Consider the following 24,422-nt stretch of genomic DNA (forward strand, 5'->3'; position numbering starts at 1 on the left):
GTAATGGATAATTGGGAAATACTAAACCAAAATACAACTCTAAACAAAGAAGATTTTTTTGAACTTTTTGATTTATGTATAAACCAGGGGTATTTACAATATAAAAATTGTCAATACCATATAAAAAATGGTGTTACTATGGGATCCCCAGTGGCAACCATTTTGGCAGATCTCACCATGAACAAACTATAAGATACAGTGCTACCAAAGATACCTTTTAATATACCTTTCATCTATAAATTTGTTGATGACCTATATTTAGCAATACCAAATAATATACAAGATAACACTATTTTACAACATTTCAATGATTTCCATCCTAAATTGCAATTTGTAATAGAAAAAGAAAAAAATAATGAACTTCCTATTCTGGATATGATCACTAAAAGAAACTCTGATGGTTCCATAATAATAGATTGGTACAGGAAACCGCATAAAGCAGATAGATATCTAAATTTTCATTCTCACCACCCTCTAAAGCACAAAATAAATACGGCCATGGCACTCAAATTTAGAGCACTCAGTTTAAGTGATAAGATCTTCCATTAAAAAATTTGAAAATAATTGGATATATTTTAGAAAAAAACCACTTTCCAAAAAAATTAATCAATAACATACTCTATTCAAATAAAAAATCATCTTCACAGACTCACAATACAATAACTACAACAAATATATCAAACACAAATACAGACCAATATCGAGGAATGATTTATATAAATGGATTATCAGAACAAATTACCAAAGTATTCAAAAAATAAATTTTAAAATAGCACATAAAAACTATAAAACCCAACATAAACTCCTATATTCTAAACTTAAGTCAAATACCCCTATGCAGCTTAGAAGCAATATCATTTATTCAATTCCATGTAAAGACTGTGATAAAAATTATATAGGCCAAACATGTCAATATTTAAAAAATAGGATCTCACAACATAAAGCATCAATTAAGACCAAAATTCAAATTTGTGCATTAGCAGATCATGCAATTACAAACAGTCACTCATTTCGTTTCGAAGAGGCCAAAATTTTAGATACAGAACCATTTTTATCAAAAAGATTATTCAAAGAAATGTACCACATATCCAGAAATAAAAAAAGCTGCAATAAAAGAACAGACATTACTTACCTTAGCAAAATTTATCATAATTTAATAAATGACATAACCAACAAAGAAAGAAATCCAAGCAACCAAATTGTAAATAAATAAAAACAACATCAGACTTAAAGGTAAATTTTGAATATGTATTTCCATGTATTTTAATGTATAACAACTGTAAAATTGCCTGTATTTAACTAATTTTGTATCATACATTATCATTTTTATAGCCCTGAGGATGGACAAATATAATGTCCGAAACGTTGGCAAAGTTTGAAAAAAATAAATAATATTTACATTTGACCCACATCTCGTGATATAAAAAATATATATATAAAATACTCAATACTACTTATTTTGACGTTACTTACAGTGTCTCTTTCATCGAAATTATATCAACATGTTTAATGCGAACAGTAAATGCAAACATTTTTTCGCATTCTCACAGTACGGATTTCGCTTTTAACCTAGCAAATAATTTTGACTATATGGGGAATTATTGTTTTTGGAGATATTATATATTGATTGCGCGTTCAGCTGAACTTGAACCAAAATATTTCCTGTCAGATTGGAAAGTAATCATTCGATGGAACCACAAAATTGTTATGTGTATGTTTACGGTGAATGTTATGCATCGACATCAATGTAATATGCCACCATAAACGTATGTAGCAGAGGGGAAAACGGTGTATTATATGCCAAAGTTCACACAAATTATATGAAAACTATAGTAAATCCTTGGCAATAATATATTATTCACGTGTTAAATTGTTTACAGTAAAAATGCATAGTCAAAATTTCAATGCCATAAATAGTTGTCAGTGGAAATTAAAAATGTATTTAAAAATATGCGAAGCTATTAGCATGTAACGTATTGTAACTCAAGTCGTCGCGTGGTGTCTAACAGACTCCGAAAACAATATAATATCAAAATTTATTCCATAAATGTGACAAAAAATATGGTTATATTGGTGATTATTTGAGAATGCTAAAATAATGAGATACAAGGAACATGAGATTCCTAACTATGAGAATGTGATGTGGGCAAAGAAAAGAAAATGGCATGGCGTCTGGTAGACGAGCCAACGGAGGGTTGAGTGGATAAGTTGTGATTCTTCGGGATAATAACGTGGTAGTTTCCTCATGCCTTTCACATCACAGCCCTGCATCCGTAAAACCAAGTGTCACTACGCCCGTTTTGAAAAGGCCGTCGCTGTACCGACCAAGATGGTATCCAGCTTCAAACATACGAACAAGAGCTGCTGCCCTCCCCCCCGTCTCATGAGGGGCATAATCGTTGGTGGCCAGAGCAAGGTATTTTCGCATTTTAATCGGGTTTCAAAAATGTCCACGGCGCAGTGATGAGCGAAATGCGATCCAGTTTTTTTCCAATATTTTGCTTTATAATGTTTGTAATTGCGAGGAATGGCATTGAAAAGTTGTAAATGTGATAGATCACATCACCAGGAACATTAATTTCGATTTATACCCCTAATTATACCTTATTTCCCCGTGAAACTCGGATCAATATGTCCGTCAGCGACGCGAGTGGCGACTTTTGTAAACCTATATAAATGCGCGGTGAGTGAAAAGAATGAGGCCGACTTGAAGATTCTCTTCTGTTATATTTGCGGAAATCGCTTATGCCGCCGCTAAAACCTGGAGGTCGTCCCAAAATTCGCCAACCGGTGGACGCAGGCGGCTGCTTTAAGCTGAGACGCGAGAGCTAGCGGTATGTGGAGCCTGCGTCGCTTAGCAATTCACTTAGTATGTCGGAGAGTAAATATCGAGCGACTTATTTTTATCTTGGCCATTAGTGATTTGCAGCCTCATACATACAGTACTTTCAGCGAATAATTTCAAAGTAATAACATATTTGTTGGCATCCTATGAGACATAGAGATACGGGTACTGACGGTGTATTTCTTACTTCAAGGAAAAATGAATGAAGAAACATTCCGATCAGGAAAACGCTATAATGCGACGGTGATGTACGTGAATGATTTCACGTTAAATATTTTTAACCTTTGTACTCCATGGGATGTATCATGCGTCTACTACCAAGTGGATCTTTATTTATGTCACTATTGCCCATAATTTTAAGCATTATGGGGAATAACTGGTGCCTGTGTTATATAATAACTAAGATATGTCTTTTGGTTAGATAGTAGAATTGAACATCCTATTATGCCTAGTTTTATTGGAATCCTATCGTCCTTGTGTCAGGTGTGATTTTTCGCTCGTGGGAAGTGATAAATACTTAATAGGAATTGTTATGAAAAATAAATGTCTTTTGCATGACAATTATTAACGTCGAAGGGAACCTCAGGACGCTAACTACCTTTCGCTCTCATTTATCACCTTAAACAGAATAATCGAGTGGAGATACTAATCGGCCGAAGAGAATCCAAATGCCGATTGAATATGAATTTCATGTCTTCGAACACTTCTTATAAATAATGTAACCATAGTTTTCTCTGATTACCTTTCTCTGATTTTGTAATTATCTCGTGACTCGGATGTATGCACATATTCATAAAATAAAATGAGTAACGCAGCGCTCTCTGAGCAATGCTTTTACTTCTACGCCTCCGCTTCACCTGTTCTCTGAATTTGCATATTTGCAGTGAGCACCGCATTTACATTTTTCATGAACCACCCACTAGTTATGATCCAAAGACGCGGTTCGCTGCCGTGTCCCGATGAGCGAGGCCATGGCACGGCCCCTGAGCCTGGCACACAGAACAGCGCGTCCCAAAATCCCCGTTCGCAAAAAAAACCTCCCTTGAAACCGCGCGGCAATTGCCTCCGAACGTGAAACACTCCATGCAAATGCCTCCTCACTTAACCGCTCCCCGCCACTGACCCAATTCATGTCTCTTCGAGGACTCTTTGATTTTTTTAAACTTGCACCCCTGCTGCATTTTGTGTGCTGGCCACCCAAGATGTCACCCAAGATGCCCTGCCGTTGGGAGCGTTGAAGTAGAGTCGACGCATCTCACCGACGACGCTGAGAGTAAATAGATGCGCTCACCCCTTGCGATTTATTTCATTTGCAGGGAAATGCCCCCTCGATAGGAACAGAAGAACCGTTATTTAGTAGGTATTTTAAAGCCAGCTATTTACTTGCTTTGGTACCCTTTGAATGTGATTGGGAGAGGAGTAGTCCCATGAATTCCGCCGATGAAATTGTTGTCGCTCATTTATCTAAAAGGTTCAAGCCATTACCAACATTTGCAATAAGTCATGTTTGCCAGTGTACGTCTGTCACGTCACCCTTGCGTGTTTGCTTTGTACAAGATGAAAATGAAAGTTTCAATCGATTCCTAGCCTTGTTAAATGTTCCGCAAATATTTACTGCCACCGTTTCTCAAGTCGACGCAAATCCATCACCACTGATCGTAATGTGTGTAGGCTTTGGGTATACCTGCCTAAATGCCCAATATTGAGGTACAATTGATCCAACGAGATTTAGCAAGTATCATTATCTTTGGAGTCTCTCGTTACACATTGACCCCATGAGGCTTCCATTCACAGCAGAATGACCTGCAGTAGATTTTCTTTAAAATGACTCAGACTCGCTCACACAGGTAAAAACATCATTCATGATTTAGAACTTCCACACAGACAATTGCAGACCCGTAGTAATAAAATACATTCAGCAACCCACTCCTCCAACCTCCCGCTCCCATCTCCCACCACCTGACACAGATAACTATAAAAAAGAATTTAAATTCCCAACTCTTCAGAATACCTTGAGAAAGCGACCAGAATCGGTCGGGAAACGTCGGCGCCACCCAAGAATTGACGCGGCGACATAGCCCAAAACTTTTTATTCATAATGAGTGATTTCAATTATCATTCGTCTTTCCGCCGAGGTGATATGCTTAGCGAAATTCGAAATTTTGTCATAGCGTGCAAATTATAAGCAGGATTGCAAGTACCGCTGGGTGATAATTTCCACATGTGCAAATATAATCAAAGATATTTTTGTCGTTGAAGCAAGTATTGAAAATTACCATTTTAGATAATAGTCAAATTTTTTTAAAAAAATTTCCAAGGTTATTATCGCAGGAAACAAGGAAACATAGTCAGCGTTTAACCTCTCAAACGCGGCAAGCATTTAATTAAATTCCATCCTAGCGGCCGGATGATATTTAAATGACCTCGCCTTTTTAGTATGCCGTCTTTCAATAATTTATAAATTTCATGGTATACGATCTGTATCGTTGAAATTTTTTGTAAACTTGAATAAAATAATGCGTAACTATATGATAATTTTTCAAACAATTTGAGTAAATATTTGCTATATTATGTATCTCGTCCTCTGAACACAATGGAAAAATTTTCAGTTTTGAAATTTTTAAATTTTGTTTGCATCAACCAGCGAGATCTTTCGCATATCATGCATTCATTTAAAATAATTACATGATATATTTTAGTGATGAACGGTTACAAATTTCATAACCGATTGGATATTGGATTGGAAAAGGCTATGCGTGGTGTAAAGCAAGTTGCTGGTGAAGATAAAAAGCATAGTAAATGATAATAAAAAAAATGTAATTAAGGGAGGACTCGTCTTTATGATACCAAGATTAGCAGCCAGCCACACTGTCCACTACACCACTGCGTCAGCTATCAAATGAGATGCAGTTGTATAGAAAACGTCCCTTCAGTCTCTATTACTGTTTCCAGTGAACCGTTCACATGCATAAGAACCAAAACAGCAAGTTTTCTCAAGGAATTCAACTCATTAATATTCTCAGAATAATAATCCCACGGCAATACAACACGACTATCAAAGAAACGCTTCACGGTGCATTCAAATGCAAATACACTTTTAAGCCAATTTATTTAATTACATAGAACGGCAAGACAAGTTAAACAATACACAGAAGGTATGCCAAACATCTTAATGAAAGTCAAACTCATCGGAATCATAAATGCAACATAATAATATTTTTAAAGTGGTAGTAAAATCACGCGTCTGTCTCTCGTCAATTCTTTCTCTAAGCCACTACAGCGATTTCATTGTCGTCGCTAGCGAAATTCGTTCCTGGCGAATGTTTACATTCGCTACATGCTTGCCAAACAGGACGACAATGACTTTTTCGTCGCCAGAGAAGCGAAGCAAAGCATTCATGACGGAGTAGCTAGCGAATGAAAATGAGAATAGGGAATTCCACTGAAAATGGATGATAATACAATAAAAAGTATCCTCCACGCTAAAGTGACAGTGAAAGCAGTTCTTCTCTAACCTGCGTATTACTCGCTAAATTCCCTTTTGAAATTTGTATAATTATTTTGCGCTCCAAACGACCCATCGCCATGTTGGCTCAGCGTGACGTCAGAGTCCAGTAAACAATACGTTTATGTGGTGCCAGTATACTAGTTCTCCCAGTTTTATTAAAATCTATGTGTCTCTCACTACTTTTTTCTCGCTATAATTTATTTTTTCATAGCAAAACATGTTAATTTATTAATATTGTTAAGTCACGTGAAAGATTTATACTGAATACTTGACAGGTTTGAAGAATGTATGCATACTGGGAGATGCAGCAAAGTTTTAACAAAAAGCACTTATTAATTTCTCACCCTCCTCATCAACGGCGATTTCCACTGCATAAGATTATTGTTCCCACTTCATGTTCTGGTGTCACCTTAGCCCCGAACCTATACAACTGCTGAATCAATGTATGCCTCTCTCCTCCACACCTTAGGAATGCTAAGGAAATCGGCGTCAAGTATATTCCGTTTTATTTCTTCCAAACGTTAACTTCTCATGTTATAATATTGCACCCAGTACACATTAAAAGCAATGAGTAAATGAAAGTAGTTAAATGAGGTAAAAAACGAGCTCTAGATTGCTATCGAACGAGATAGTTCATTAAATTTATCTTACGTTTCAATTTCCAGGCTTCTCAACTCCGCGCAGCGAAATCTTTATTTCCTGGGAAGAAATAAGCGACCATGAGTTATTCTACCTTGAAAATGTTCCTAGAATGCGCCTTCACGAAGTTGGTGTCAGCCATCGCTCAACACGTGCATCGAAAAGTCTTTAAAACCATTCGCAATTGTTTTTGACACACCCTTAATGCTATGAATCAGTATCGTCGTAGCTGTTTGTTGTGGTCGTTACTGTTTGTTTTTGCCATGGAGCGAATCTGCTTACTGGCACTCAGTCTCTCTCCGACTTGGTCCAGTGAACATCGCTCTCATGCTCGCAGTGTTGCAAAGCTTAAGCTGTGGAGATCGCGCTCGTATTGACTCACGTACAATTATTTCCACGGACTGGCAACGCCGGTCGGCCGTATGGAGGGTAGCGGAGGGGAAAAAGGAAGGGGATGGAGAGGAACGGTGAGGCGGAAGGGGCAGCGCTTCTGATTGGCTACTAGCTCTCTACCGCCCAGCCGCCAACACTTCGAAAAAAGAGTATAGGGCATGTTAAGCTGTTGCGAAAAAAGCCCGAAGGCTTGCGGTGTATTCCAGTTCTGGGACGACAATAGAGGCCATTCACGTGCGTGAACGTATTAATGAGCTCTTGGCAGGGGTTGTGAGCACGTGGTGGTAGAAGAGAGGTTGGTTTGGCGAAGGAGCCTTCGGAGATGGTGGCAGCGGAGAGCATGCCATGGGTCGAATGGGGTCGCGTGGAGAGCCATCCATCTCTCTCCCCATTCAAACGCTCGCAATGCACTCTGGGGCATCCCGCCCCAACCTCAACCCCTTTGCCCCTCAACGCACGCATTATTTACATTTAGTAGAAAATTATATGAGAGCGGGTAAATAAAAACTAACGACAACGTGAAAAAATTGTGGTAAGTAGCAGGAAAAAAATGTGCCCGTGTAGCGAGGTTCATGTTTTCACCGACTTACAACTTAGGGTAAGAAGAAACAATGAGTCCTTGTCGTATGCGACGCGAATGGCCACAAACGAGCGCTACGTCGTGGTGTGCGTTGGAGGTAGAGGGAGGGGGTGGGGGTGGGGGTTTGGGGTGGGGGTTTGGGGTGGGGCTTGAAAGGAGAGGGAGGGGGAGCGGTGCAGCGAGTGAGTGAACGAGCGAGTGGTGCACGTGGATCGTTATATCTTTTTTATTATTTGCCTCGCTCGTCGCTCGGAGAGAGCTTTCCAAGGAGCTCCCTGCGTTTTCTGTGAAGTTCACCTAAAGCTAATATAGTGGTTCGCGTTTTATTTTCCAAGTGGCAGATTTCCCCCGAATGAAAGGAGACTCTCATTTAGAATCCCAGGAACTTGGTGAAAAAGTCATCTTTCAGTCCCCAGGAATACCTATCTCTGGGGGGATAAATTTAAAATTTCCAATTATTAGCATCCACGAGATGTTACCCGTAGAGTACTGTTTAATCATCGCTTCGTTCTTTTCGAGCGTGCACGATATATTTGAGGGGATCTAATCGTAGTCAATGGTGAACGCGTTACAGGAACTATGAGAAATTAAAATTGAAGTTAAAATTATATAAATGACATATATGACATCCGCGGGTGAAACGACATTGACGACGTAAATAAATTATGGGGAAAGAAGAGTGCTGAGGTTTTGATGCACTAATCTCAGCCCTTTAAGAGAGAAATGCTATGTATACTTATATGAAATTATTCTTCCCTGATGAAATGGCTGTATTCAATACATCGAAGGATGGGAACTTAATATAGATCTTTCTTATGCATTATTTTAAAGGAAAAGTATTATTTTAACCATACCGATAAAGCTATTTTAGTGTGTAACGTGTAGAGAAAATAGAAGCGCATATATGAAAGCCATTGATAATCAAAAAGGTATAGCATGAAAATGAATTATTATTGGATTTTTGTACTTTAAGATTTGCTAATACATTTGATACATTGGGAATTAAACTAGTAACTATTCCTAATACAATTTTGTAATATTACCAGTCTTGTTTTGATTGCTCTGCTATGCATACTTGGGTGATGGTTGTGAATAAGCAGGAATCATAGTTAGTGAATTGTAAAATGTTTTATTTAAAATTTTACGCAGTATATTTAACGGATTAGCTACATGATACAAATCCCTGAGTTAATGCCTCAGAATTTAGTCTCAATTCTGCCGAATTTTATAAAGTTCCTGCAATCGCATTAATATGGTAATATAGAGCATTGTAAGCGGTAGTTAAAGGATGGCAAAGTCAAGCGGATCTAGGGTTGAATTTCAAAGGCGAAAAAAAAGGTTATCCTAACCTAATTTTTATAATTGATAAAAAGGTAAATGACGTAGGAGATGTAATGGTTCCATTACAAGTTTGATGTGACTGTTCCATTTGATAAATAACATTGCACATTTTTGCTCACCTGATTATTCTCAGCTCGAGGATCTTTTTGCCGCTATACCGCAATGGAGAGGAGCACTGAAGGATGGATGACTGATTTCTTCAATTGAACATCCCTCTGTCGATTTAATGTCGTTTGTGCACTGACGCAATCCTGCGGTACGGATGCCAACGGAAGAATGAATTCGATATTATGTGGTATAATTATTCACTTAAAGTTTACCAGGAGTGCCCACGGTGATAACTATAACGGAGTCACCCGCAATGCACGAAAATTTGTTGTACGAAAATTTCACGGAGAAAAAAATCATTCGCTATGACCGGGATCCGGGTTCAAATCCCGGTTAAGGGGAATGATTATTTCACTGTGGATTTTTCGCACCATATTCACTTTAAGCTGGCAGCTCGTGAAACCTTTGACATTTATTTTACTTGAGGAAAATTGATTACAAGAACATGTAAATTAAAACTTCCATGTGAATATTTATGGAAACCGATTTCATTAATTGCATCGATTCTCTGTTTAGGATATTGTGCAATATCTCATGTAAAATATGAGAAAAATTTCCACTCTGTCACATTATAGTTCTTTTAAGACACTGGATTTCAACGTGATAAATGTACCTTTTTCAATTGTTATACTTGAATGGCCAATGGGATTAAGGAATATATTTACCATACGATAGTTCACGGGCTGTGATGTGTGTCAAAATGAGGGTATGTTATTGGGATACAACGCAAGCTGGATTCTTCCGAACCGGAGCGAATGGAGGCGCGGCTCCTGGGCGCCGATCGACGCCAGGGTCGCATGCTTGGAGGCGGGGAGCAGTCGTGGGTGCGTCAGTTGTAAAAAAATAAAGCCTAGCCTCGGAAATGAAGGCAATTTGCTCTTTAATTGGAGGTGCGGGCGGTAATGCTCAGATGGCGCGCTTTACGCGGGCTGTCGTCGGTGGTCGGCTTGAGTGGCGGGCTTGGGTCAGGATCGCGTGGCTGCATCGCTAGAATGGTCAGGGAATCGTGTTAGGGCGCTCGCAGCAAGGGCGAGACCCTATTGGGATTGTGGTGTGGTCATAGCCCTCGGAGAAAGCGAGTTCCCTTTCGTGCAGTTTCTACCGACCAAAGGAAGCAGTGCGCAGAAATATTGAGTGCCAGTTGGCACGGGACCTCACCAGAGTAAAAACTACCGGAATAAATTTCGGATGCTCAAGGAAAACTTGGCTGATTAGGCTGATAGTCAATGAATACTATATCATATTAATTTCCACATTTTAATGCCACTGATCTTGATGTTGCTCTGGAATGAAGAGGATCAAGTAAATAACATCAGCTCACTTTAAGGATCACCTTCTGTGAAATTTTAAAGAACTTAAATACGCATTCCAACTATTCTTAGTCGTTGATTGTAAATAGCAGTTTCACCGGTGACCTCCTTCCACGATGAAAACGAAAATGAGGCTGCATGGCTTGCAACCAACTCAAACAATTTATTTTTCAGTTGACACTTTTTTTCAGCCATTTGTGGCGAGTTTAGCGCCGGTTTCATTTTACTGAAGTATTTTGAATTTATAAATACTGCTTCAAGAGTCTGCGGATATTAATTGATTGGTAGGAGTGTGTATAACACATTTTTTTTAACTGCAATTGTTTAGTTACAGTCACACGATCGTCTTTTGAATATTTCATGAGGCATGGGCTTCCTCTTTAAGTAAAGCTTTTGTAAATTAAAATGAGGAAAGATACACTATTTGGGATGTACTTAAACCACTCGCTGTATTTACAGGAGAAAAATAAATACTTAGTGAGTATTGGTAAAAAGTTCCAAGCCATCCGCCGAGCATTTGGTTTTGCAGCCAATGGAGGCAATTGTGAATAGTTACTTGGTGTCATTACACTATGATTTTACAGCCCATTCGGCGTTGAAAACTTCCTACATGATTTTTGGCATTATATTTACACTTATGATGTTCCAAATGTTTTTATATCCGTATTCGTACTCAGTAAATAAGTTTGGATTGATACCAAGTTAATTTTTATGCTGATTATCGCAAGCTATCACAAAGTTTAAGCTGATTCACGACTGCAAGATTCAAAGCAAAAAATTTTGCTTATGGTATTAACAAAATTTTTACTATCATATGTGATACCATCGAAATGAAAAAGCAAATGAAGAATATCGTGAACGCGGATAATGCAATCATTTAAATTTAAAGTTAATGGTTTCTCCAGCTAACTAACGTTATTAGACTTAAGCTACAGGATTGTTTTTGGTAATAACTCCTATAGTAGTACCGTGGCGATCCTATGTTTTTCATAATTCTTAATGCATACCGACCAACATGTCAACTTTTGTCAAAATGACATGAATAGTCCACCATCGGACGACATTTTTCCCATGCGAAGAGACTTATCGCTCTAAGTACTAAAATAAAACATGGATTTTCAGATACAATTTCCTGAAAATATCACTCGGAAATCCAATTTTTTTAGCCTTCAGTCGGTAGAGAACAACTAGAAAATAATGCTTGGACATTTTCATTTCAATGACATATACTTTGCCTTTCGTTCAGCTTTAAGCTTTAAGTAATAAGGTGTTGTCTTAGATACTATAAGTTCTATCTTGCGGTTCAATCGGTTCTGGGGAAGGAATAAAACCGGGAACCTTTGATGGCTCCAATTAGTACGAGAATTGCCAATCCCTGGTTGGGTAGTGATCGCCTCCTTAGCCTGAAAGTCAACAACCTGTGGTTTGATTCCTGGTCAAGTGAGGTTTTCCTCATGGCAGTTAATGTGAATTGCATCGCCGTTCTATTGGAAGATCCAAAGAAAAATCCCGGAAATCGGTAACGAGGTGTCCAAAAGACGCTTTCACATCAAAACTAGCCGTTGACCACGTTATAACATTCACTGCTCGTCCGAATCTCTTATCTAATGACATGGTGCATGGCGGAAAACAATGCATGCATAGGAAGTATGCCACTCGTATTATTTTTTTCGTCTGATGAATATGAAAAAAATGCTGTGTTCCCACGAAAATTCAGCCTGAAAATGAGGTCGAGACGCAACACGCTACAGCCAATTAGCCAGCCATAGCTACGGATAAATTTGACGGAAGCCGTCGCTACAAGCGTCTTTGCGTGATTCCTATTTGTCGTCATGGTATTATGAGTGTTCAGTTCGTGTCAAATAATTACCATTCAACATTAATGCAATTATAATGCGAGAAAATTTTAAGCTTGGATAACTTTTATTGAAAGGTAAATTAGAATAGATATAAATTGACTTTGAACAAAATGCTTCAAATCAAATAACGAAGATGATTTTTACAAACAATATGAATGGCTAAATAAACATAAGACTTTATTTCAACGTTTGTACTGTCATCTCATACACCTGACGAAGCTTCACAAAGCTTTAGTCTTGGAACATATGGTATGCAACATTAAAAAAGTATTTAAGGGGAAAGAATACTTCGGGAGAACTCCGCGATAAAGGTCGCTGGCATTTAGTTCCGAAAGCAACCGCTGCAGTTTGAATTCGAGGGGAAGCTGTTTGAGTGGAAGGGGGGCATCGAGAGCGAAGAAAAGCATGGTAGGGGAGGAGAAATGAACTCCTCCTCCTGCGGTGTCAGATTTCGGTCCGCTGGTGGTCGGGATCTCGGATGGCCTAGGGAGGCCTCAAGAGTATTTTGTGTTGCAAAAATGTGTTACGTTGGGTGTTCAGCCCCTCGGTCGGTATCTTTTGCTTTGGGTATTTCCTGCATTGATTTCCTCTTGCTTTCTTCAGGGTCCTAAGGTCTTTCTTCGTTCTGCACTTCAGTGAAAGCATCGGTGTATCGTAAATAAAAGACTGCATTATACAATTATTAAATTAGAACGCATGACGATACGTATTCCACGTCGGTAAGCAATACTGCACAACGTAATAGATCGTAACGAGAACGCGAGAAATTGTGTATAGCTTTCGTAATTGCCGTTTCCTTTTTCTCTTTACCGTTTGTTGTACCAATCCATCATAAAATCCACGTTTATATTACTTCATTATTACGTATTATTGCGCACTTCATTTCTAAATTTTTCCTAGGATGGCAACAACAGCACTACTTTTATTGCAGCTGAGAGGAATCCTAAATTATCTCTATTTCGGTCGCTTCAACTACAATGGTGAAAGGTTTTCACACGCCATGCAAACTCCTTGTTATACTAATAAGTAGGGAAAATATACTAAAATTCAAAAGTTTTACATTGAGTGAATTTCGCAAGAGACATAAACGTGTTTATAATTACATTCATTAAAATTCTTATATAGTTATTAAAGCTGAACTCCCCTACCGAATTCCGTGCCAGACCTGTGGGAAGAAATCGGCGAAACAGGCAGATCACTTAAAACACGCCTAGAGGAGCACGAGAGAGCGATTCGACTGGGGCAATACACTAAGTCCGCGGTAGCCGAACACGCAGCGCTGGGACACACAATCGACCTCAAGGAAATCAAAATCCTAGCCAAAGTAAAAGGTTTTAAACAGAGACTCGTCAGAGAAGCCATTGAAATATCAAAAGAAGAAAAGAACGATTTCAACAGGGATTCACCGGATTTCACCGGCATTAAAATTAGCCGTACTTGGCAACCCGTAGTGAGAAAAAATAGTCAGCAACCCACTCCTCCAACCTCGAAAGCGACCAGAATCGATCGGGAAACGTCGGCGCCACCCAAGAATTGACGCGGCGACATAGCCCAAAACTTTTTATTCATAATGACGAGCACCCGCGAAAGTTTTAACGAGAAATTTGTAAGGAAGTTAATTTGTTTCTTGGATGTGTAGTTCTTCGATTTTATTTTGGGTTTATCATGGAAGACAGGTATATTAGTGGGTATTTGTCAAACAGAAGAAGCATGTTAATAGGTCAATGGAATTTTGTATTAATGAGATTCGAGACAAATATCATTGTTGGATTGAGGCAACCTCGTCATCGGCACATAGAGCACGCACGCAATTTGTTGGCCAAACAGACGGAGCTGGGCGTGCGGAGGGCATGCGGAAATACCGGCTCAGCATAGAGTTATGTGTGGGGGCGCGCGATGCAGTGACCGTTTTCCTCTTGCCATTAAAAATTCATACGTCATCAACGGCAGTGGGGCGACCTATTCAAAAGAGCGAGTCAACCACCGTTCCGGGGGAGGTGAAAAAGAAATGAAGTCGGGGGCGCGAGGGAGAGGAGTCACCGATGCATCCTCCTCATTCCGGGACTTTTCGAGGCGCTGTGAGTGGGTGGGGGATTTGCCATCGGGGCAGACGCTCCAGGGATAGAGAAGTCGTGGTGCGGAATTGGAGTGGTGGTCGGATAAATCGGCTGAGTGGCGGTGGATAATGGCGTGCCCTGGTCCCGCTGGAGATGAGTGAGGCGCAGACATTTGGGTTGTGGGGCAAACTGGGGGAGATATCGAGGGAGAAGCGATGCTTCGTATCGCTTCCTCGGCGATATTTTTGTTCGTTTGGACATTGTAGGGGTTGTGGGGCAGTTTAAATCTCCTCCGGCAGACGTCTCCAATGATCGCTATTCTTCTTCCCTCTCGATCGCTCCAGAGTCAAAGACCTCTCTTAAGACGACGTATCAACCCGCTCCGCATCTCATTTTCCGTGGCGTGTTACTCTTCTCATTCTCTAACTATCTGCTTGAAAATTTCTCTTTATTTAGAGTAGATCATTGAGAGCGATTGCATGCATCTTATTTGACCTAATTATTTTCGGGATGGTAACATTTTTATATTTGAGGTGCGGGTAAATTTTGCCAATAGTCCAATATCTCGTGAAAATATCAAGATGACGGCGTAAGTTTTTGATACAAGGAATGCGCTTCTAGTATGGATGAAATGCGAGTGACGGTCCGAGCCGGTGTGATGCGGCCTCTTAAAACCGAGTCCTTGGGAGATAACGAGAATTTTACAAGTCGATATCGATGGTGACACAAAGTTTCTATTTCGGCATGTCCTCGTGATATTATTTTAAATCACTTCCTGCTAATTAATTCATACAATTTCGGAATTTGAAAATCTCAGCAAACAATCGCAGCTAGCCATTTTTTAAATTTATGTTTGTTGGTAAACAGTTAATCTCCAAATTATGTTATATTTACGATGCACAGGAAATTATATTTTTTATTGTCTTGTCAATCAACGCAACCACATCAATGTGAAATGTGGTCACTCACGAAATGACGGAACTAATAACCGATAAATACGATGGAAGACAAGATTGACTTCGGTTTCAAGTTTCTACAGACAAGGAGCAATTGCTACTTATTACTAAGAATAAAGTGGTTAAGTAAGAAGTTGTTATTGCTCTTGTATGTGTGCGCTAAGAGTTGTCCAAAATGTTTTATATTTGTCACGTGATCTCCGGTGGTCCGGTGTCACAAGACCAGCGGTCTCCTCGCTTACGGTGTTTCAAATAGCAATGTTTTCTAATATTTATTTACACGTTCAGAAAATTTTCGAGAATTACACGAGAGAAAAATTTAATTTTAACAGAAGAGAATTTTTTCTTCGTTTTTCTGGAAAAAATTTGGCAAAAATTTTTAAAATATTCTGAGCATATATTCTTGATATATTCTTAGAAAATGCATTAATATATTTTAAAATGTTATAATTTGATCATTTTAGCATTGATCGCAGGCTTTCCCGGCGTATAGTATTGTGGAAGTTTACCCAGGATTTCCAAAGGGTCAGGTTTTGCAATTCCATCTCGGTCGACGTTTCGATGAACGAGTTGTCCATCGTTCATGTCCTGATGACGATGGACAACTCGCTCATTGAAAAACGTCGACCGAGATGGAATTGAAGAACCTGACTCGGTGGAAATCCCGAGTAACCTTCCACCTTTTAGCATTGTTTTATACGCTTATTTTGATTATCATACATGGTTGATTATTCTCGATGTGGTGGAAATTCCTAATAATGGTTAAATTAGATATTGCGCAATATTTCCCTAAAATTAATTACCACACGTCTCGTTTCGTTGATACTGCAGCATTCTTAAGCGCATCAGATTTTTCAAAGTTCGTCCTTAAATGGGTCGTTTCACTGTAGGAGTAAGAGTGGGGGTAGGGTGTCGGAGAGTAGGGATGTAGTGTCGTTGGCTCCAGGATAGGATCGAGTGGAAGTGTGTCTTGGGACGACCCTGGAGCACACTGTGCACTTGCCAATGCTATGGTGACAACGAAACGCGTGGGGCGGAAGCATTTTTTGCAGAAATATTTTGCAGTATCTTAATTACTGATTTTTCATTAATGATCGCCAAAATAAATTTCGAGCTCTTACGAAAATTAACTATTCTATTCTTAAGCTGGTAAATTACAGTTAAATGAAGGTATTTTCGGCTTAAATCTGTACATTTTTCAAGCGTCATTAAACAGAGATATGAGTGTATAATTAACGCTACCATTTTCCTACGGACATTTATGAAATGTTCAAGGAGAGTAGGTGGGTTGCTGCACCTTTGTAACAAATAATACTGATTTCACCAAATTGTTGTTCCCAGGAGTGCTGGAAAAATCAAACCCCATATTTATCAATCCCTGGTTAATAACTTTACCTTATTCGACACTCAAGTTGATGAGTAGTTCGGTTGTCAATCCCCATCCAACCATCCATTGTCCATCGGTTATTCATTGCTGGAAACCTCACGGCTTATAATCTTTCATTCAATACTGAATTCAATGCAACTGGCGAAATTCTAGTGGGCCTCATGAAAAAATGAATTACCTACCCTAAAATTTATTGTAAACCAATAATACTTTTCTGGAAGAAGAAAAACGTAATTGCATAATGCTATAATATATTCTCAGAATTTCAGTGGATTCATTTGTACTGTATACATTAATAATTGTATTGCTCAAACTTAAAAAATAGTTTGATTGTACCGTTGCCGTGGGTCACAGGATCATGCTTGGGGACCACGGTTCATTAATTTGACATTCCCGTCTGGAACAGAAACCGTGCACCCACGCTCTTACTCTACTTGAATGTTAAATAAATCATCAGCCTCTCGTCGGAATAGATAGAAAGAATGACTAGGTATGAAAGAAACGAATTGTTGACCTGTCGGGTGAGTTGGTTTAGTTTTGCCCGTTCATATATTTCGCAGGGAGAAAGATAATGACGGCTCTAGGCTTCTAGAACTGGCGTACTTTGTTTCCCCCAGATCCTTCCCGTAACAACTTGCTCACATATCCTTGACCTAAGCTGTTAGACGTCCGCGCAAATGAACAGCGAGCCATTATTCTTGGAGCTTTTACGGGGATACAAGAAGTTCACCGGAACTCGGCGTCTCTTCGGTGTTGCAGGCAATGTCGTCGCTTAAGTTTACTGCCTCTACAGACGGATGGACTGCTTCAAGTACTCGTGCGTGCGTCGGCCAAACTCTACCAGCGTCGTAACCATGACCCTCGGCGAATTCAGTGAAAGTGTGCGGGTGGCGATGCGATGCAATCGATAGGGTTGGCGAGAATAAAAAGAAAGAAAGAAACTCGCTGACAGGGTGGGAGAGGGATGTTCAAGCCCGCGCTATTCTCTGCGAGCTTGTTTTTTTGCTCGTGGTCTTCGTTTCGCGGGTCACAGGATCCGCAATTCCGTCGCAAAAAGGCGTGGAGTCGGGGTGCAGGGAGCAGTGGCCCACTCGCGCCACTAGAGTTCGCGTGTCTAGCGTCACTATGCGGAACTACACGACGGATCAATCAGACTAGTACCTAACTTATTTTTTAAGTGAATTAGGTTCTTGATTTCTCTCATGAGAGTATTTCACTCTTGAAGGAGTGAACATCTTCACCTTGATTTTGCAGTTATTTCAATTTTGATTTTGTGCAAAGAATCCGCAAATCACTCCTTTTATATTAATTCTGAGATGCGATACCCGTTAAGGGTTTTCAATTTGGAATAAAAAAATAAGCATTACCATTCGTCAGTTAAAGGATGATAAAACGATGACGCATAAATTCAATTCATCCTAATACTTGTCAGTGAACAATCACCGCGTACTTTTATGCATACATTTTTAAGCATATGAACATTTGATTTACCTCACTTTGAAATATGTCTATGCTGTTTTATTTATTTTCATTGATGCGTTTTACCTATTCAAAACAGGTTATTCATCTTGCCTCACCCGTAATTTTCACAAGAAAATTTAAACTCATGCTTACTGCTCTTTGTTGCTCCAGTTTGGACCATACAGATAAATAAATACCTGAGGTAAGGTGTATTTTTGGGAGAAGAGAATACTGCAGAAATGTAGCACTAACATTTTAATTAATCACAAATAAGTTTCTCAGCCATTATTGAAAATTTAACATTTATCCAGCTTAAAAGTCTGTCTAGCTCTTTAATCGGCATTCGGACTTTCTCTCCTGTCCTGCACATCCAAATCCCAGCTGAAATAATGATCCAAAGGCTGGGCATACTCCTCTTCTGGATTATTGGCGACTTCATATCTCAAGATTCAGAACGAATTCCCGGACAACATCCACGGCAGGGCCCTTCGTTCGGATCCACTGCGAAGCGAATGAATTTCTCTGTGGGGTATTTACTCCCTTAGTTTCAAGCAATGTAGTATTTTACCTGCTGAAATAAATATTTTATATTACTCTTAAATAGGCGAGCACTATAAATTCTGGAGGATGTAGTTTTTTAGCCTTAACAATAAAGAGACTTGTTTCCCTACCACAGTTGTCAAGTTATTGAAGACGCAAAAATATGTAACACAACGGAAATACAAGAAAAATGTGATTCGATGATTGAATCTGAAGAGAAGAGTGGATCAAGTCCCAACGAAAGTATGGCTAAAGTGTATCCCCAGTATTGTGCTCTGTGAAAAACGATCTGAATTTTATTCCACGAGTTTTATTCATCAAACGGATTGTCATGCGTGAATCTTTTCCATTAGATGCTGGAAATTAAATTTTATTAAAGATGAGTATTAAGTATGATTATGCATATGATACCATACGGCTATTGGATTAATTTGCCTTCTTCATCCGTCTGCCATATGGGCTCAATTACCAATCGGAGGTCAGATTGCCGCATTAGCATTTGGCTATTCATCGGCCCCCAATGTTAAGAGCAAGCTGAGCCATTGCTGCTTTTCTCTTCTTCCTTACATTTACCTGATTGTGGTAATCATCTTTGTCGTCCATCACCTCTTCCATGCCATTACTGATAGTAATGGCATGGAAGTAACTCCATGATAAGTAAAACCATGCCATTACTGATTGTGGGCATCAGTGCCTCAAAAATTCCGGCTGGAAAAATAAAATGTTTTAAGAAAGTTGCCGTTAAAAATCAAGCCACAATTCCACACTTGCCGGAAGTGGAGTGACAACATAAAATAGCAGTCCAATTGAGCGAAGAAAGAATGGAAAGCCGTGGATCCTTTTTGTTACTCAAAAGCATTTCTCCTTAAAAAAGCTCTTAAGAACAATGACTATCACACTACCCAAGGTTTTATACAGAATGATTTCTCTACTTAGACCTACGTTTTCCGTTATCAAAATACTTGTAGCACATTGTAAGTTGGAAGCATGGAAAATATTCTCTATGTTTTTCAAATGGTTTTGACGAATTTTTGTGGAGATTTTTAAATTATGAGATAGTTTATTCCGAGTATGGACCCATATGCAAGCTACTTTGTGAAATTGCAAAATACGTATTTTGTTTCATAGCCCGTTGCTAAAATTTTGTAACGTTTTAATTAACTTTCCACTTCTCTTACTTAACAAATGATATTATAACACTTTATAAAGAAATTTTACAATTTGAAACTCGTGAGCAAAAAGAACATCAACAATCCGCCATGACTATTACAATCCCATTTGTACTCCCCGCACTACCACTCACTGAGCCACTGCCATGAACTGTAACAGTGGGGATCTTGAGTTCTGCTGTATCCCCTTCCTCCGGTCTCTTTCTCTCTCGTAGGCGCCTCCTTTTTCTCTGCGTCCTTTTCTTCTTTCTGCCGATCTTGAGTTCTGCCGTATCTCTTCCTCCGCTCTCTCAATACACCACTACTTTAATTTTTCTCCCGATCTTTTATAACACGTCTATCTCTTCTTTCTTTCCATACACCTCTCCCCTTTTTCTTTTCGCGTCCCTCACTGCCATTATTGCCTCCCATTATTGCTTCCTCGCTACTATTGTTAATTTTAATTCATTTAAATAAACAACATGGCAGCTTGTTTACAATGTGAAATTCAAAAGCAGTGTCAATTTAATGGCTAAATCTGTCAAATTTGTCTAAAGATCATCAGCATACGTTAAAAATACTGATGCAGTTAATGAAAATATATAATTTATAATATCTTATTAATATTTTTTTCTTCGAGGAGAGATGACCGTATTCAACATCATGGCTTCTTCAAAAATTTTAACGCTAAAATGTATGATAGAGGCAAGTATAAAAAAGTGAAGAAACGATGTGCTTCGGCTTAGTGTAGCAGGTAATAAAATTTTTGCTGGGAAATGCGAGCGTTGACAAGAGCCCAAAACATTTAATGCCCACCGACGCTTCACCTTCACGGACAGAGGGGCGCAGCTCAGAATAGCTGCCTACCGGCGGTGTTGTTTGCCCATTGCGTACACCTAGAAGTGCAGTTTCATAAACAGGGGCTTAAATTCGCGCGAGTTTGCAGTGATGGCGATATAAGATGGCGAGGAAGGACGAGGAGGCTAATGGGGCTCACTGCCCACGTCGCGTGCACCAACGCATTAATGAGACCCTCTCACTTCGCGCTCAATGGTCGCCCGAAATCATTATACATTCGCCCTCGTACCCAAGGATATTTGACGTGGCATCTCCAAATGTTTTTATTGGAACGGCCGGGAAAAAATTTCACCTTACCAAAGAGTAAAATCGAAAATGTTGTACAGAATCAACAGTGCCTTCAGTTCGAATAAATATTACTCTCGCGCACCAGATGAAGCTATAAGTGTTATTAAAAGCTGCATTTGCAAGATAAATTTTGTCGCAAAGAAGTTTCTCTATTTATCCTTTTACAAAATTACGAGATCAGTGGTATCAGCAGGTATTAGAGCAGAACTATCTGGTGTTTCGTTTTTAAATCAATCAATCAACTTTATCAATGGGTTTATCATTTCCAACTTAATGGGTAGCTATCAAAGCGTAAGCCACATTTCACCTCACAATTCATTTCAAGTGAATGGGTCGGTAGGAATTGTTCGTAAATTGTTTCATGCATATTATTTTTTTCACAATATCCCTAAATTTGATAATCATTCCAGTTCAATCTCAGAATTGTCCCCAACTTCCATCAATGAAATTTTATCGTTTATTATAGTATATACTTGCAATTACCGTCTGAATAAAAAATAATTTACTAATCGATGATATGAATTGGTTTAATGAAGATTTGTGAACACATATTCAATATTAACGGACAATTAACGATATTCGCAACCTAATGATATTAAAAACCTCAAAGGTTAGAGCTTAAAACGGAATGACCTAATATTCGATAGTAGCGATGCTGATTATAATAATTATGGTACATATTTTAGCATTTATTAGCTACCTATTAGCATCACCATCATATGGTATTAATATTCGTTAAATCAGTTATTCACCCTAATGCTCTGAAGATGCCCGTGTAATTTAGTTACACGTTAGCTGTTGGCCTTTCATAGAAAAAAGAGTATTCGTGGAGTGAAAATGCTACTAGTTCACTTGTAATCAGAAAAACTGCTGTTTGGCTTTGAATCTCATTCATGTTCCGCGTTGCAGCTGCACTGGTACTCATACTCACCACAACCGGCCAGTTAACGTTTTCTTACTTAAGGAAAGCGTTCATTTGTGTTTTGTGGGTGGTATGTTGTTTGTGATTGCAGACACTAACATAATGAATTAAGAACATTGATAAGGCAACATTGATAACAGGATCATTATTTTTTTTGCGAAGTGGTTTGGTTTCTAGATCTTCTTTATTTATAGAATGATCCTATTTCATCCAGATTTTTAAGCGATCGATTGGTCAGGATATCGAGCAAATCCTGCCTACTCGAGAGAGATTTAGTGGCGTTTCCCGCTAATAAATTGAGATCCCAAGGCATTGAAAAAAAAAACATATTCATCTCTCGTTAGGTTGTAAACCTTCCGGTTTATTTATCGGGGTTGCGTAGGGCTCACCGGGTCCTAACTTATTGACGTGTGAAGTTCACGCTTCCATGGTGAAGGGCAAGGGTCTTTCTCCTTGACAAATTCCAATCATGTGCCAAATTCCATCATGCTGGGAAAACCGCATCTGAGTGAAAATAGTGCTTTCAAGACTTCCCGCTTCGAGTTTCGACCAGCGTTAAACTTGCGGAGACACTATTAAAATCATTTTTTATGATTTGTTATTTTTTACGTTGGAAGACAGAAAAGTAATAACCAGATGGTTAATTTCTCTAAAATAGATTAAAAATTATTTACAAGTATAGTTCATTTACTTTAGCTCGGATATAGCAGTGCAATGCAGTAAAGAGTAGCATTGAAAAAAATTGACGACATTCTCAAAAAAGCCACCATCTATCGACTTTCGCTATAACGCGTCCTTAAGGGCGTAACTGTTTCTTTGTAACTTCAGGCTTATTTCTCCCTTGTGTCAGGCTACCGAGTAACCCACAGTAGCTAGGCACTACCTGTTCCTGTGTGCACTCCCCCAGAAATTTGCCTAGAAAATCATAGACTCATAAAATATCACTAAATATTGATTTGGGGAGCTGGTTGACGTCTCAATCCTGAAAATTATTTTTATTTGTTATGTGGCATAACCGTTTTTAGTGTGATAAAATTATTTTTGCGTAATTTAAAACATGATAGAAATTCATTTTCTCAAAATGGTGAAAATATGAAGATATGCCTCAATAAAGAAAGCGACACGGTTAAGGCTCAAATTTGAAATGGATATTAATTCCACTTCTTATTTCTTAAGTATACGTGAAATTATCACAAAAAATAACCTGTGTTAACCCATGGCATTGTGACGTTACGTCGTAAAATCTGGTTGATTTATCACGTAGGCCCAGACAAGGGAAATACTCCAACCGTCGGTCTCAAGCTGGATCAGGGAAAGACTCCACAAACAAGAAAAACAGCTCACAAGAAAAAGGTAGCCAAAAACAATTTACGAGTTATTACCGTACGATATCTATTCAAAGTAGAGTATTCAAAAAATCAGAAGTATTACAGAAAACAATGATAGTAATTCATGATGCCAAAGGAAACATTACCAGCTAAAAACCAGCAGAATAATTGCACTAAATTTGCCATGTCTCACAAGACATGTGTCAACGACGACTCCCCTTGCTTGCCAAGGAGTAAGTATTTCTCCGCAGTAGTCCTATATAAGTCTTGCATTGCAGGTAGGTTGGTTCGGGGTTGTTTCGGGGCTGTTTCAGAGGCTGATTCCAGAGGCTGAGTTTCCAGAGGCAGGGTTTTCAGAGACAGGATTTTCCAGAGACAGGATTTTCCAGAGACAGGATTTTGCAGAGACAGGATTTTGCTACAGGCCTTTTGCGCGAAAAAACCTTAGCGCGAAAAGTTCTTGGCGGGAGAAGTTCTGCGGATGAGTTCGGAGGAAGTTCGAGGAAGTTCGAGGAATTTCTGGGGGGGAGGGGTACCAGAAATTTTTGGGGGGGGGGGGGAACACTAAAAAATGCCACATCCTCTGTGGGAAAATGACCACAAAAATTGCTTGAACTTGTGGACAAAGACACGTCCACCAAGAACTGATTAATGCCAGGAAAACTTATCGAGGCATCACAGGTTCACTGGTTTTCACTGGATGAATCCCCACTGTTTAACCCCCCATGAATATTACAAAAAACCATTATTCAGTGGTTAGAATTGAACTGAATATAAAAAGTTTATTGTTTGAGACAATAGTTTTCAAGAAATATCACTAAAAAAATAGTTTTGACAAGAATATACAATTTTTATCACTCTGTAAATGATAACTTCAAGAGTGATTTTTTGGAA

This window comes from Ischnura elegans, chromosome X, assembly GCF_921293095.1.
Source record: "Ischnura elegans chromosome X, ioIscEleg1.1, whole genome shotgun sequence".
In the NCBI taxonomy this organism is placed as follows: domain Eukaryota; kingdom Metazoa; phylum Arthropoda; class Insecta; order Odonata; family Coenagrionidae; genus Ischnura; species Ischnura elegans.